At 47.4% G+C, this 13,166-nt stretch overlaps 1 protein-coding gene across 1 annotated transcript in view; it reads left to right on the top strand.

Annotated features, from left to right (window-relative positions):
• Nucleotides 1-353: 353 nt before the first annotated feature.
• IGSF21 (immunoglobin superfamily member 21) overlaps nucleotides 354-13,166 on the top strand; it is a 426,683-nt gene continuing 413,870 nt past the window's right edge. The window contains exon 1 of the mRNA XM_069947004.1: nucleotides 354-516. The gene's annotated coding sequence lies outside the window, so the exon portion shown is untranslated. The remainder of the gene's footprint in view (nucleotides 517-13,166) is intronic.

Below are 13,166 nucleotides of genomic sequence, written 5' to 3' on the forward strand. Positions count from 1 at the left end.
CATAGTGATAGCAGCACCCACTGCTGATCTGGGTTATTAGGGTGCGGATGATCCCCCTGAATGGTGCTGTCACCCCTCCCCTGAATGTGTTCAGTAACTTTTTGTGCCCTCATTTGCTGTGTCTTCCACTTTAAGTGCACACACTCTGGATCCGCTGCAAAAGCCCCTGTCACTGCAGACGTCTCTATGAGAAATGTGGCTGCATGAAAGTAATTAGAGAATCCTGAGCAATGACTGAGCAAATGTATAATTAAGAATATGCACATTATAGCGAAGAGCAAATGAAAGAGTCGGAATGGATTTATTAAAATGTTATTAAAACCTTAAATTCAGCTCTTAGAAGCGCTGATAACACCTACCCTGAGCCTCCCCCGTGTGTCAACACACAGCGGGGATACAATGGACAACACCAGGAAGGCAGTCAGTGATGTATGTAAGAGTGCGCAATCCCAAAATGAGACTGGTCTGTGACTACAGGGAAGATGGAGAGGATCCATTACTAGGAAAGAAACCACTGTAAGTATTCTGCTCGCATGAGCCAGGCCCCAATCCATGTATCTAGATGTCATGTGCCCTCCAGAGCTGCACTCACTATTCTGATGGTGGGGTCACTGTGTACATACATTACATTACTGATCCTGAGTTACATCCTGCATTATACTCCAGAGCTGCACTCACTATTCTGCTGGTGGGGTCACTGTGTACATACATTACATTACAGATCCTGAGTTACGTCCTATATTATACTCCAGAGCAGCACTCACTATTCTGCTGGTGGGGTCACTGTGTATGTACTGTACATTACTGATCCTGAGTTACATCCTGTATATGCTCCAGAGCAGCACTCACTATTCTACTGGTGGGGTCACTGTGTATGTACTGTACATTACTGATCCTGAGTTACATCCTGTATATGCTCCAGAGCAGCACTCACTATTCTACTGGTGAGGCTACTGTTTGCCTGCTTGTTCAGTGTCTGTTCTGAGCTTCTTCTGGTGACTTGTATTGTAGGAAGTGTCATATTTACAGTTAGCTGTGCACATATATATGTAGGAGGACTCTTCCTCCTACATGCACATTATAGGGGCTTAGTTAAGTGATCATGGGTGTCTTTCTACAAGCTTGCTGACTGTTTCCAGTGGCTGGTAGGTTTTTTACACTGTAGCAGTGAATGACACTTTCCCTGCTCTGACCCACATACAGGATGGGAGAAAGGACTGTACAAGAGATGAGCGTGACTGGAGCATGCTCGAGTTTGATAGTTCGGTATTTGACTTCAGGCATCCGGAGAAGCTTCATGCGGCCCTGTCCTAGGGCACTCCCTAGGGCCCGCTCCATGCATTAAACTTCTCCAGCCAATGATATTCAAATAATGAACAATCCGATTCCCGAGTCAAGTTCAGCTCACACATCATCATCTTCACTGTGTAAGCAGGTTCTTAGGAACTGTACTCCCTATAGCAGGTTCTTAGGAGCTGTACTCCCTATAGCAGGTTCTTAGGAGCTGTACTGCATATAGCAGGTTCTTAGGAGCTGTACTCCCTATAGCAGGTTCTTAGGAGCTGTACTCCCTATAGCAGGTTCTTAGGAGCTGTACTCCATATAGCAGGTTCTTAGGAGCTGTACTGCATATAGCAGGTTCTTAGGAGCTGTACTGCATATAGCAGGTTCTTAGGAGCTGTACTCTATATAGCAGGTTCTTAGGAGCTGTACTCCCTATAGCAGGTTCTTAGGAGCTGTACTCCCTATAGCAGGTTCTTAGGAGCTGTACTCCCTATAGCAGGTTCTTAGGAGCTGTACTCCATATAGCAGGTTCTTAGGAGCTGTACTCCCTATAGCAGGTTCTTAGGAGCTGTACTCCCTATAGCAGGTTCTTAGGAGCTGTACTCCCTATAGCAGGTTCTTAGGAGCTGTACTCCCTATAGCAGGTTCTTAGGAGCTGTACTCCATATAGCAGGTTCTTAGGAGCTGTACTCCCTATAGCAGGTTCTTAGGAGCTGTACTCCATATAGCAGGTTCTTAGGAGCTGTACTCCCTATAGCAGGTTCTTAGGAGCTGTACTCCATATAGAAGGTTCTTAGGAGCTGTACTCCCTATAGCAGGTTCTTAGGAGCTGTACTCCCTATAGCAGGTTCTTAGGAGCTGTACTCCCTATAGCAGGTTCTTAGGAGCTGTACTCCATATAGCAGGTTCTTAGGAGCTGTACTCCCTATAGCAGGTTCTTAGGAGCTGTACTCCCTATAGCAGGTTCTTAGGAGCTGTACTCCATATAGCAGGTTCTTAGGAGCTGTACTCCCTATAGCAGGTTCTTAGGAGCTGTACTCCATATAGAAGGTTCTTAGGAGCTGTACTCCCTATAGCAGGTTCTTAGGAGCTGTACTGCCTATAGCAGGTTCTTAGGAGCTGTACTCCATATAGCAGGTTCTTAGGAGCTGTACTCCCTATAGCAGGTTCTTAGGAGCTGTACTCCCTATAGCAGGTTCTTAGGAGCTGTACTCCCTATAGCAGGTTCTTAGGAGCTGTACTCCCTATAGCAGGTTCTTAGGAGCTGTACTGCATATAGCAGGTTCTTAGGAGCTGTACTCCCTATAGCAGGTTCTTAGGAGCTGTACTGCATATAGCAGGTTCTTAGGAGCTGTACTCCCTATAGCAGGTTCTTAGGAGCTGTACTCCCTATAGCAGGTTCTTAGGAGCTGTACTCCCTATAGCAGGTTCTTAGGAGCTGTACTGCATATACAAGATTGTTGTTAGTCCCTGACTGAAAGCAGAAATCGCACAATAAGGAGGAACCATAACACAATGTAAACTCATAAACATGATGTATGTGAAGCTGGGACAGTCCCTGGAGGATATTACAGGAGGATTTCGGACCCCCCCTTGCTTGGGTGTGTTACCATACGTGGTCCCCCCTTGCTTGGGTGTGTTACCATACGTGGTCCCCCCTTGCTTGGGTGTGTTACCATACGTGGTCCCCCCTTGCTTGGGTGTGTTACCATACGTGGTCCCCCCTTGCTTGGGTGTGTTACCATACGTGGTCCTCACAGTTGCACTGACGTTGTGTCTGATGTCCGCACACGGGCACCACCGTTACTGTTCTGCGTCCACATAACAGCCCACAGGGCTTATGTGTTCACAGCGGACTCGTAAGCAGCTGGAGCGAGATTTATAAAGCCGTCGTCTGCATTTTAACCAGGCACAGGGAGAAAATAGAGCAACGTTGTGGGAATATGTGCAGGAGCCGCCGCATTATCGGCTCAGCCTTCCCCACAAGTTCTGTCCTGGATTCTTATATTTTTTCTTCCTCCTCCCACTGAGGAGATGTTGATGAATGACCCGAGAGGTGAATTAGTTAGTAGGCCTCTAAATAATCTGTTATCTGGGTCATGTATGCCATTGTTCTGCCCACCGGTCTGCTCCTCACACAGTGCAGCCATTATTCGGCTCTTCTGCCTGTAGATACGAGAAGCCGTCGCTCCAGGATAATGTGAAGGTTTTTGTTTGCACTAGTTTTTGCTGCTTTGTTTTGGAGGAAGCATCAGGGTCACCCTGTCCCGTTCCTGTCACAGGTCTATACCCACCTAATGTTGCTGAAATTTTGGAGCGAACCCATCATTTATCCATTAGCAGCGCCATGTGTTGGTGCTCACTTAACTCATAGTATGCACCGCGAGCACGCTTCTCCTCAATGCCATAAATCACCCGCTCTGTGACCAAATGCGGTGCAGAAACAAAAAGTCTCATCGCTGCTGAGAGGTGGGAGCAGGAGTCTGCAGAGCGTTCCATGATCATCCTATTACAAGGCTGATCTACACCCAGTGTCCCCCATATCACACCTCCCCCATATAGTGGCATGTTGGACCTTTCTCAGTTCTATCCGCACATTAGATGGAGGTCCTGATGTGTCCTGAGCAACCTGGTCTATCTCATCCCAGTGTCGTCTATAGGATTAACATCTGGAGACTGTGAAGGCCAAGAGAAGGGAAATCTTCCTGCCATGTTCCTGGAGCCAGTCCATGCCTATACGACCTTGGTGGACGGTGCATTGTCCTGCTGACTGTCTCCTTCTACCTAAGGGGAAACAGCTGCCAGTAAGAAATAAATATGGTCTCCGCAATGCTTAGATAAGCCGTTCTGTCCAAATGTCCATCCACATGTTGCCAAATTCTGAACCCCATTAGTATGGCACCACAGAGATCTCTCTGAGCGGCCATGTTTATCCTCAGAGATCTCTCTGAGCGGCCATGTTTATCCTCAGAGATCTCTCTGAGCGGCCACGTTTATCCACAGAGATCTGGAACCGTCTGACTTCAGGATCCCCTTTTCCTGGATTGTTTGCCTCAATTGCTCCGTTCTCTGTCTACTCTCTCTCCTTCTCCCTGTCTACTCTCTGCCCTGCTCCCTGTCTACACTCTGCCCTGCTCCCTGTCTACACTCTGCCCTGCTCCCTGTCTACTCTCTGCCCTGCTCCCTGTCTACTCTCTGCCCTGCTCCCTGTCTACACTCTGCCCTGCTCCCTGTCTACTCTCTGCCCTGCTCCCTGTATACACTCTGCCCTGCTCCCTGTCTACTCTCTGCCCTGCTCCCTGTCTACTCTCTGCCCTGCTCCCTGTCTACTCTCTGCCCTGCTCCCTGTCTAATCTCTGCCCTGCTCCCTGTCTACTCTCTGCCCTGCTCCCTGTCTACTCTCTGCCCTGCTCCCTGTCTACTCTCTGCCCTGCTCCCTGTCTACACTCTGCCCTGCTCCCTGTCTACTCTCTGCCCTGCTCCCTGTATACACTCTGCCCTGCTCCCTGCCCGGCTCGTGTAGCCCAGATGACCAGGCCTGTATTTTCCTATCTAATGTAGATTCACACGAAAACTGATCCTCAGATTTTATGCTGTACTGCGGGTCATGGGTGCTATGTCCATTCAGGGGAGAGACAATTCTTGGAGGGCCCTGGGACTGATAAAGGGAATATTCTGTGTATATATAAACTGGAGAGCATGCCTTGTGTTTTAGTCACATCCACAGTTTTGTTTGTTTCCTGCAGGTCCTCATGTTCCCTGCTGCCCCCTACTGGTTAGTTTCCAGTCATGCCTTCTGTAGTGAGGGAGAGAGGAATCTTCATCCACCTCCTCCCCATGACCAGCCTGCAGTGCATAATATGAATGCAGCTCTAGATGTGATTGGAGAATAATCTATAGTGTACATCCATATGGTGTTTCCAAATGGGAACCTCTCACCAAGACAACCAATATCTGTATGCCGCGGGGTTCCATGCTGGGGACTACCTTTCATGATCCAGAGCAGCCAGATCAGACCCATCCATTAGATTGTCAGCATGTCATGTTATATGTTGCCTGTACTATCCAGAGTTCTCTGCACCTGACCCCAGGGTGATCAGTCATATACATTCACCCCCTCCCCTTAAGGGTCCCTTTATAAGGTTAAAAAGTTTACCTGTCGGTATAGCTCTTAGTCAGTCTTAATAGTCTTAATCAACAGGAGATGTGATATAAATAATATTTGCAACTTAAATTTTTTTTAAGTTATCACGGAACACACGGCACTTACCGCATTTAGAATCTGAAAGAAAAGTCTAAATACAGAAAGTCCCGTGTTTCATCTGGGCGCTCACAGAGGAGGCAGTCATGAGATTGATGTATGAGCTGTGACTCTCTGTACAGGCCGGGACTTCATGTGTCTAACCAGCGCAAAACTAAATAGCTTCAGGAGACTGGACCTGGATACCGTAAGTATAGCTGGTATATAGCTGCCTTCAGGAGACTGGACCTGGATACAGTGATTATAGCTGGTATATAGCAGCCTTCAGGAGACTGGACCTGGATACAGTAAGTATAGCTGATATATAGCAGCCTTCAGGAGACTGGACCTGGATACAGTAAGTATAGCTGTTATATAGCTGCCTTCAGGAGACTGGACCTGGATACAGTAAGTATAGCTGTTATATAGCTGCCTTCAGGAGACTGGACCTGGATACAGTGATTATAGCTGGTATATAGCTGCCTTCAGGAGACTGGACCTGGATACAGTAAGTATACTGTTATATAGCTGCCTTCAGGAGACTGGACCGGATACAGTAAGTATAACTGTTTTATATAGCTGCCTTCAGGAGACTGGACCTGGATACAGTAAGTATAGCTGTTATATAGCTGCCTTCAGGAGACTGGACCTGGATACAGTAAGTATAGCTGTTATATAGCTGCCTTCAGGAGACTGGACCTGGATACAGTAAGTATAGCTTTGTTTAAAAGCATGATAACTAATAAAAAGATAATGAATGTAAATTGCGGACATGTTTTATATCACATTCCCTGCTGATTCAGATTCTGAAAGTTCTAATGACAGGGAGACTTTAATTAATAATTGGTTTCCTGTCTCACAGGCGTGAAGGGGTTAAGGAGAATTTGTTTCATTCGCAGTGAATACAATTCTCACCTGTACGTCCGTCCTCTCGGTGTAATAGTTGATGAAATGCGAAGAGCACAGAGAGTGTCAGTATTACATTCTCACTTAGGTTGTACTTCATGTTTAGATTTCAAAGCACCTCAGAGATACAGGGAATCCATCAGTGCAGTTTTATGATCAGGCTGTAATGGTGCTGCTGACTCCTCAGGCTCCAGAGCTGCAGGGAGATGGAGGGGGGTATACACTACATGCAGTCTCTGCCGCCTCTAAGGAGGTGCGGGGGGAGAGAGGGGCGGGCTCAGCCAGTGTGTGGAACTACAGGTCCCAGAGAGCTCTGAGCTGCAGGGGCTGTTCATTCTTATATTATTGAAATGTAAATGTGTAAATTACACCTATACACTGTAAAATAGCATTCATTTACACGTACCGTGGAACCTTGGATTATGAAGGTAATTTGTTGCGGGAACGCGCTTGTAATCCAAATCACTCGTATAACAAAGCAAATTTTCCCATAAGAAGTAATTGAAATGCAGACAATTCATGCCGCAGCTCAAAAATAAGGCGGGTAAGGTGTTCCGTATGATTAAAGAGCACTGTATCAGTAAAGAAGGGGTTAATCAGTTACCTCTCCCTCCACACACAAGTCCCCAGGTGGCTGCAAACCTGCTGGTGCTGCTACTAGTGCTACTAGCCTGGAGAGAGGGGGCAAAAATTAAATCAGCAGTGAAGTGGACGGGCATGGTAGGAGAGCTGGAAGGAGCCTGATCACCGGCAGAGTTGATCAGGTAGCAGTGGGTTTGATTGAGAGGGCCACCATCCAGTACAGTATCAGGATGGGGGCACAGGGGGGCTCATAATAAATCTTGCTTGTTTACAGAGTTAGTGTTTTTTTTTTTTTTAATTATTCGCTTGTCTTACAAAGCACTCTCAGGCCTTGTAATCCAAGGTTTCATTGTATATAATTAGCATACATTACATTACTTATACCGTATTATACTCCAGAGCTGCACTCACTTTTCTGCAGGTAAGGTCACTGTGTACATACATTACATTACTGATCCTGAGTTACATCCTGCATTATACCCCAGAGCTGCACTCACTATTCTGCTGGTGGGGTCACTGGGTACATACATTACATTACTGATCCTGAGTTACAACCTGTATTATACCCCAGAGCTGCACTCACTTTTCTGCTGGTGGGGTCACTGTGTACATACATTGCATTACTGATCCTGAGTTGCATCCTGTATTATACTCCAGAGCAGCACTCACTATTCTGCTGGTGAGGTCACTGTGTACATACATTACATTACTGATCCTGAGTTACATCCTGTATTATACTGCAGAGCTGCACTCACTATTCTGCTGGTGAGGTCACTGTGTACATACATCACTGATCCTGAGTTCCATCCTGTAGATCTTTTAAGTTCCCCCTTGTGATTTGGGCTCCGGTCTTGTGGTCTCTATGGCTGCGTACAGTCTTATGATTATGTAGGAAGAATACCTTGTATTTCTGTGTTATGGGTTTGTATACTCCTCCTCCTCTGCTCAGGATATAGATGACAAGTGACAGTCATAAAGGCCAATGGACTGACCTAGAGCAGAAGGGATGTTATGAGTGAAAGATGGAAAATCAAACAAGTGACATTCATGGTGGTGAGCCGTCAATTATACCAGAATAATGGAGACGAGCAGAGATTTTCATGACACGGAGAACAAGGTGTCCATGGGAAAAGTCTACTGCTCATGTGACTGATCATAGTGCCGACTATAGCTGGATCTAGAGGACATGGAGGGAAGATGCTGGAATGATCTAGATAGGCAAGGAGACGATACAGGGACTGTGGGATAGACAACAAGTGATAGACATGGAGAGAAGCTGGCTGTGAATATACACGGCGATGGATAGGAGAACAGATGGGGGCTCTGATCTACAGGAAAGGTGATGGGACAGAAGAGGACGAGAAGGCATATGGTGTCATGGAGAGACTGGAACTAGAGGACGAGAAGGCATGTGGTGTCATGGAGAGACTGGAACTAGAGGACGAGAAGGCATGGGGTGTCATGGAGAGACTGGAACTAGAGGACGAGAAGGCATGTGGTGTCATGGTGGAGAGACTGGAACTAGAGGACGAGAAGGCATGTGGTGTCATGGTGGAGAGACTGGAACTAGAGGACGAGAAGGCATGTGGTGTCATGGTGGAGAGACTGGAACTAGAGGACGAGAAGGCATGCGGTGTCATGGTGGAGAGACTGGAACTAGAGGACGAGAAGGCATGTGGTGTCATGGTGGAGAGACTGGAACTAGAGGACGAGAAGGCATGTGGTGTCATGGAGAGACTGGAACTAGAGGACGAGAGGGCATGTGGTGTCATGGTGGAGAGACTGGAACTAGAGGACGAGAAGGCGTGTGGTGTCATGGTGGAGAGACTGGAACTAGAGGACGAGAGGGCATGTGGTGTCATGGAGAGACTGGAACTAGAGGACGAGAAGGCATGGGGTGTCATGGAGAGACTGGAACTAGAGGACGAGAAGGCATGTGGTGTCATGGAGAGACTGGAACTAGAGGACGAGAAGGCATGCGGTGTCATGGTGGAGAGACTGGAACTAGAGGACGAGAAGGCATGCGGTGTCATGGTGGAGAGGCTGGAACTAGAGGACGAGAAGGCATGCGGTGTCATGGTGGAGAGGCTGGAACTAGAGGACGAGAAGGCATGCGGTGTCATGGTGGAGAGACTGGAACTAGAGGATGAGAAGGCATGGGGTGTCATGGTGGAGAGACTGGAACTAGAGGACGAGAAGGCATGCGGTGTCATGGTGGAGAGACTGGAACTAGAGGACGAGAGACTGCTCAGCTTACTGTCTGGATCACAGCTCAGCTGACACAGTAGTGACCACTCCACCTGCACCATATATAACCATCACAGCCTCAGTCATAGAGACCAGGCAGGAGAGTCACCTGGGGCAGTGGACCTTAGGGCTTCTACTAGTTCCATAGGCTACCCAGACATGGTGAGAGTTGTGGTGGTGGTACAACAGATGGAGAGCCACAGGGGTAGTTAAAGTGGTTATCCAGCGCTACAGAAACATGGCCACTTCCCCCTACTGTTGTCTCCAGTTGGGGTGGGGTTTTGAAACTCCGTCCCATTGAAGTAAATGGAGCTTAATTGCAAACTGCACCTGAACTGGAGACAACAGTAGGGGGAAAAGTGGCCATGTTTTTGTAGTGCTGGATAACCCCTTTAAGTGCCTGCTCCTTCCCCTATAGATTTCAGTATTCCACCTCTAGGGGGAGCTCTTTTTACATTCAGCTCCATGCAAATTCAGTGTGCTCCTGAGCTCCCCCAGTGGTGGTGGCAGATAGGAGGATATCACTATGTGCAGTGGATTATATTGTATATATATCTACATTCATAACCTATTATTCCCCTGGGGGTCCTGTGCTGAACACTATGGCTGATTCTTCTGACACTGATCTGTCTGGACAGTTACACATAGCCTATCACTGACCTGAAGCTGGACGGGGCTGTGACCAGAGATAGTGGTTGATGGAGGACCTCGATGCCGTGACACAAAGACCCCCGAGGGAGCTTAGTAGGTGAGAATAGGCTGTTTATTAATAAACTTTATGCAACCCATACAATATCTGAAAAAATATTAATGCCTGGGGGTACCCCTTTAAGAAAGAAGCAGCACAGTAATAAATGGGTTACACTATACACTGAACTGATGATGCTCATCAGTTAAAGGGAGGGGTGGATTAAATTGGGAGAGTGAGCCTTATGCCAACAGTGATGCTACAGAAAGAGCAGTCAGGGAGTGTATTCCGCAGGGGCTGTATCCTCCACTTAGTAGTCTGCAGTGAAATGTGACGTTCTGCAATCCATTTGGGCGGGACATGGCGGGAGTGCTGGGGGAGGGGAGGGAGGGCTGTGATGGAGAATGGAGGGAAAGCAATTTATTCCGGGCAACTGCTCAACCAGGGAGTACAAAACTAAGACCCTCAAAATGATCGTCAGAACTGGGGCAGACAGGTAAGCAATACTAAATGCCTCCGCAGATGTCAGAGTACCCCTATAACATTGTCTATTGGAATCTTAGGTAATTTGTGAGCTTTGCTTATGCCTTATTATATTATTATTATACTTTACACTGCAGCACCGCTTGCTTCTTTTGGATAAGTACAAGCTCAGAAGGAGCCCAGCAGTATGCCCACTGCCCACATATATACAATATACCTACATATACTATATCTACATACAATATATATATATATATATATATATATATATATATATATATATATACACACTATACCTACATACATACATATACTATACTTACATACACTATACCCATATACATACATATACTATACTTACATACTCTATACCTACATACATATGCTATACTTACATATGTATACTATACCTTCATACAATATACCTACATACATATACTATACCTTCATACAATATACCTACATACATACATTCTACCCACATATATCCTTTACTTCCATTCACTATACCAAAATACAGTATACCTATATACATACATACATTAAACCCATATATATCCTATACTGACATAAAATAATAGCTATATACATACATACATTATACCCATATATCCTATACCTACATCCAATATACCTATGTTACTTCACTATACGCACATACCTACATATCTTATATCCACGTACCTTACACAGGGCAGTGACCATTTAAGCCCATTTGTATTGTATGATATTAATATGTATGAAAATAAAGGGTCAGGTGAGTGCTCTGAGTTTTTGTTCTCTAGTTGTTGAGGGACTATACCTCCCAGCATGCTGCAGGCTGTCAGGGCATGATTGGAGTAATAGTTGTGCAGTAGCTGGAGTGTCTCTTCTCAGGTGTATAGGAGTCAGTACTGCACTGTGACCCCGTGCCCTTGGACACCTCCTCCTGTCTTGTTATACACATCTCTCATGACCTCTTCTCTTTCCTGTTAACACAGAATCCAATATACAATGATGGATCCCCCCGTGAGATACGGTGTATCCTGCCTGTATTATACAGATCCTCCCTCCGCTAGACCAGATTTCTTTCTATATTGTGACCTTTTATGAGACCACTGCCCCCAGCAGATGATTATCCCTGATGGTGGTAGTGGTCTTGTGACAGCCCACCCACGTGCATCAGACCTGCTCCTATATTACGGGGCCATAAATGATTGGCAGAGCCGCGCAGCTTTAACCCGGCATCTGTGTGAATCATAGCAACACGACAGAGATGCCACATTAATGGCTTCAGAGCAGGCCCTGGCCACAGGCCTGGCACCACCTGCAGCTGGTGACTCCTGCATGGCACACTGCACCTTGGATGGCACTGGAGGGGTTAAGCTTTACCACATTCCTTGCTGGCATCTGGGGCTCAGATTGATGACACTGCAGTAAGAGCGGAGATCATGGCTCTTTATTTAAATCCCTAACCCAATAAGTGACAGTGATTTATATGGGTGACATTTGTGAGGCTGCCTCCCCCACAAGGGGTTAAATGGGCACCTTCAGCCTCACGGCTTATGGAAGTGGGTCTGTGGTTTATGCCTGGTTATAGGTTTAGGGGGTGAAACAGAATAAGTGGGTACAGCTGTTGTCTCCCAACCCCCTGTTGTTCTTCACTTTCTCCCAGCAACAAATCCTCTTAAAAGGAAGGAAAGCGACAAAATCCATGAGAAGATTAGAGGAAAATCAGGACAATGGCTGTGCGGAGAAGAGGGCTGGATGTGGGTATGATGGAGGGGAAATAAACCAATGGGGAGCAGACCTATTATAATGGAGAGGGGAGCTGGATGATAGAGAAAGGAGTAAGCACTCAGTATCACGAAGAAGAGCTAGGCCAGTGATTTTCAACCAGTGTGCCGTGGCACACTAGTGTGCCGCAACACATGGTCGGGTGTGCCGCGGGGAAAGTTCCCAAACTATAGTGCCCCTGTGTTTTGTTCCCTGGCAATGCGCAGCGATCAGTGGCTGATTATAATGTGGGCGGTTGCGTGGTGCGCTGCGGCGGGCCGTGATGCACACATCCAATCAACGTGTGCGCTACGGCACCCCGCAGCGCACCACGCTCCCGGTCTCCGCTGATTGGAGGAGCACGTCCGGGCCCTGCGGGCAGCCAGTAGGTGAGGCGGACAGCAGCGGCGACCATCTCGAAGTGGGGGAGAGAAACCTGGGGATGGGGGAGAGAAGCAGGGGGGAGAGAAGTTTGGTGGAGAAAAGCAGGGGGGAGAGAAGCACAGGAGAGAAGCACAGGAGACAAGCAGGGGGGAGAAGTATGGGGGAAAGAAGCATGGTGGAGAGAAGCATGGTGGAGAGAAGCATGGTGGAGAGAAGCATGGTGGAGAGAAGCATGGTGGAGAGAAGCATGGTGGAGAGAAGCATGGGGGAGAGAAGCATGGGGGAGAGAAGCATGGGGGAGAGAAGCATGGGGGAGTGAAGCACAGGAGAGAAGCATGGGGGAGAGAAGCATGGGGGAGAGAAGCACTTGAGAGAAGCAGGGGGGAGAGAAGTATGGTGGAGAGAAGCAGAGGAGAGAAGCATGGTGGAGAGAAGCACAGGACAGAAGCATAAGGGAGAGAAGCACAGGAGAGAAGCAGGGTGGAGAAGCATGGTGGAGAGAAGCATGGTGGAGAGAAGCACAGGGGAGAGAAGCACAGGAGAGAAGTAGGGGGGAGAAGTATGGTGGAGAGAAGCACAGGGGGGAGAAGAAAACAG

The sequence above is a fragment of the Dendropsophus ebraccatus genome, chromosome 12, assembly GCF_027789765.1.
Source record: "Dendropsophus ebraccatus isolate aDenEbr1 chromosome 12, aDenEbr1.pat, whole genome shotgun sequence".
NCBI lineage: Eukaryota > Metazoa > Chordata > Amphibia > Anura > Hylidae > Dendropsophus > Dendropsophus ebraccatus.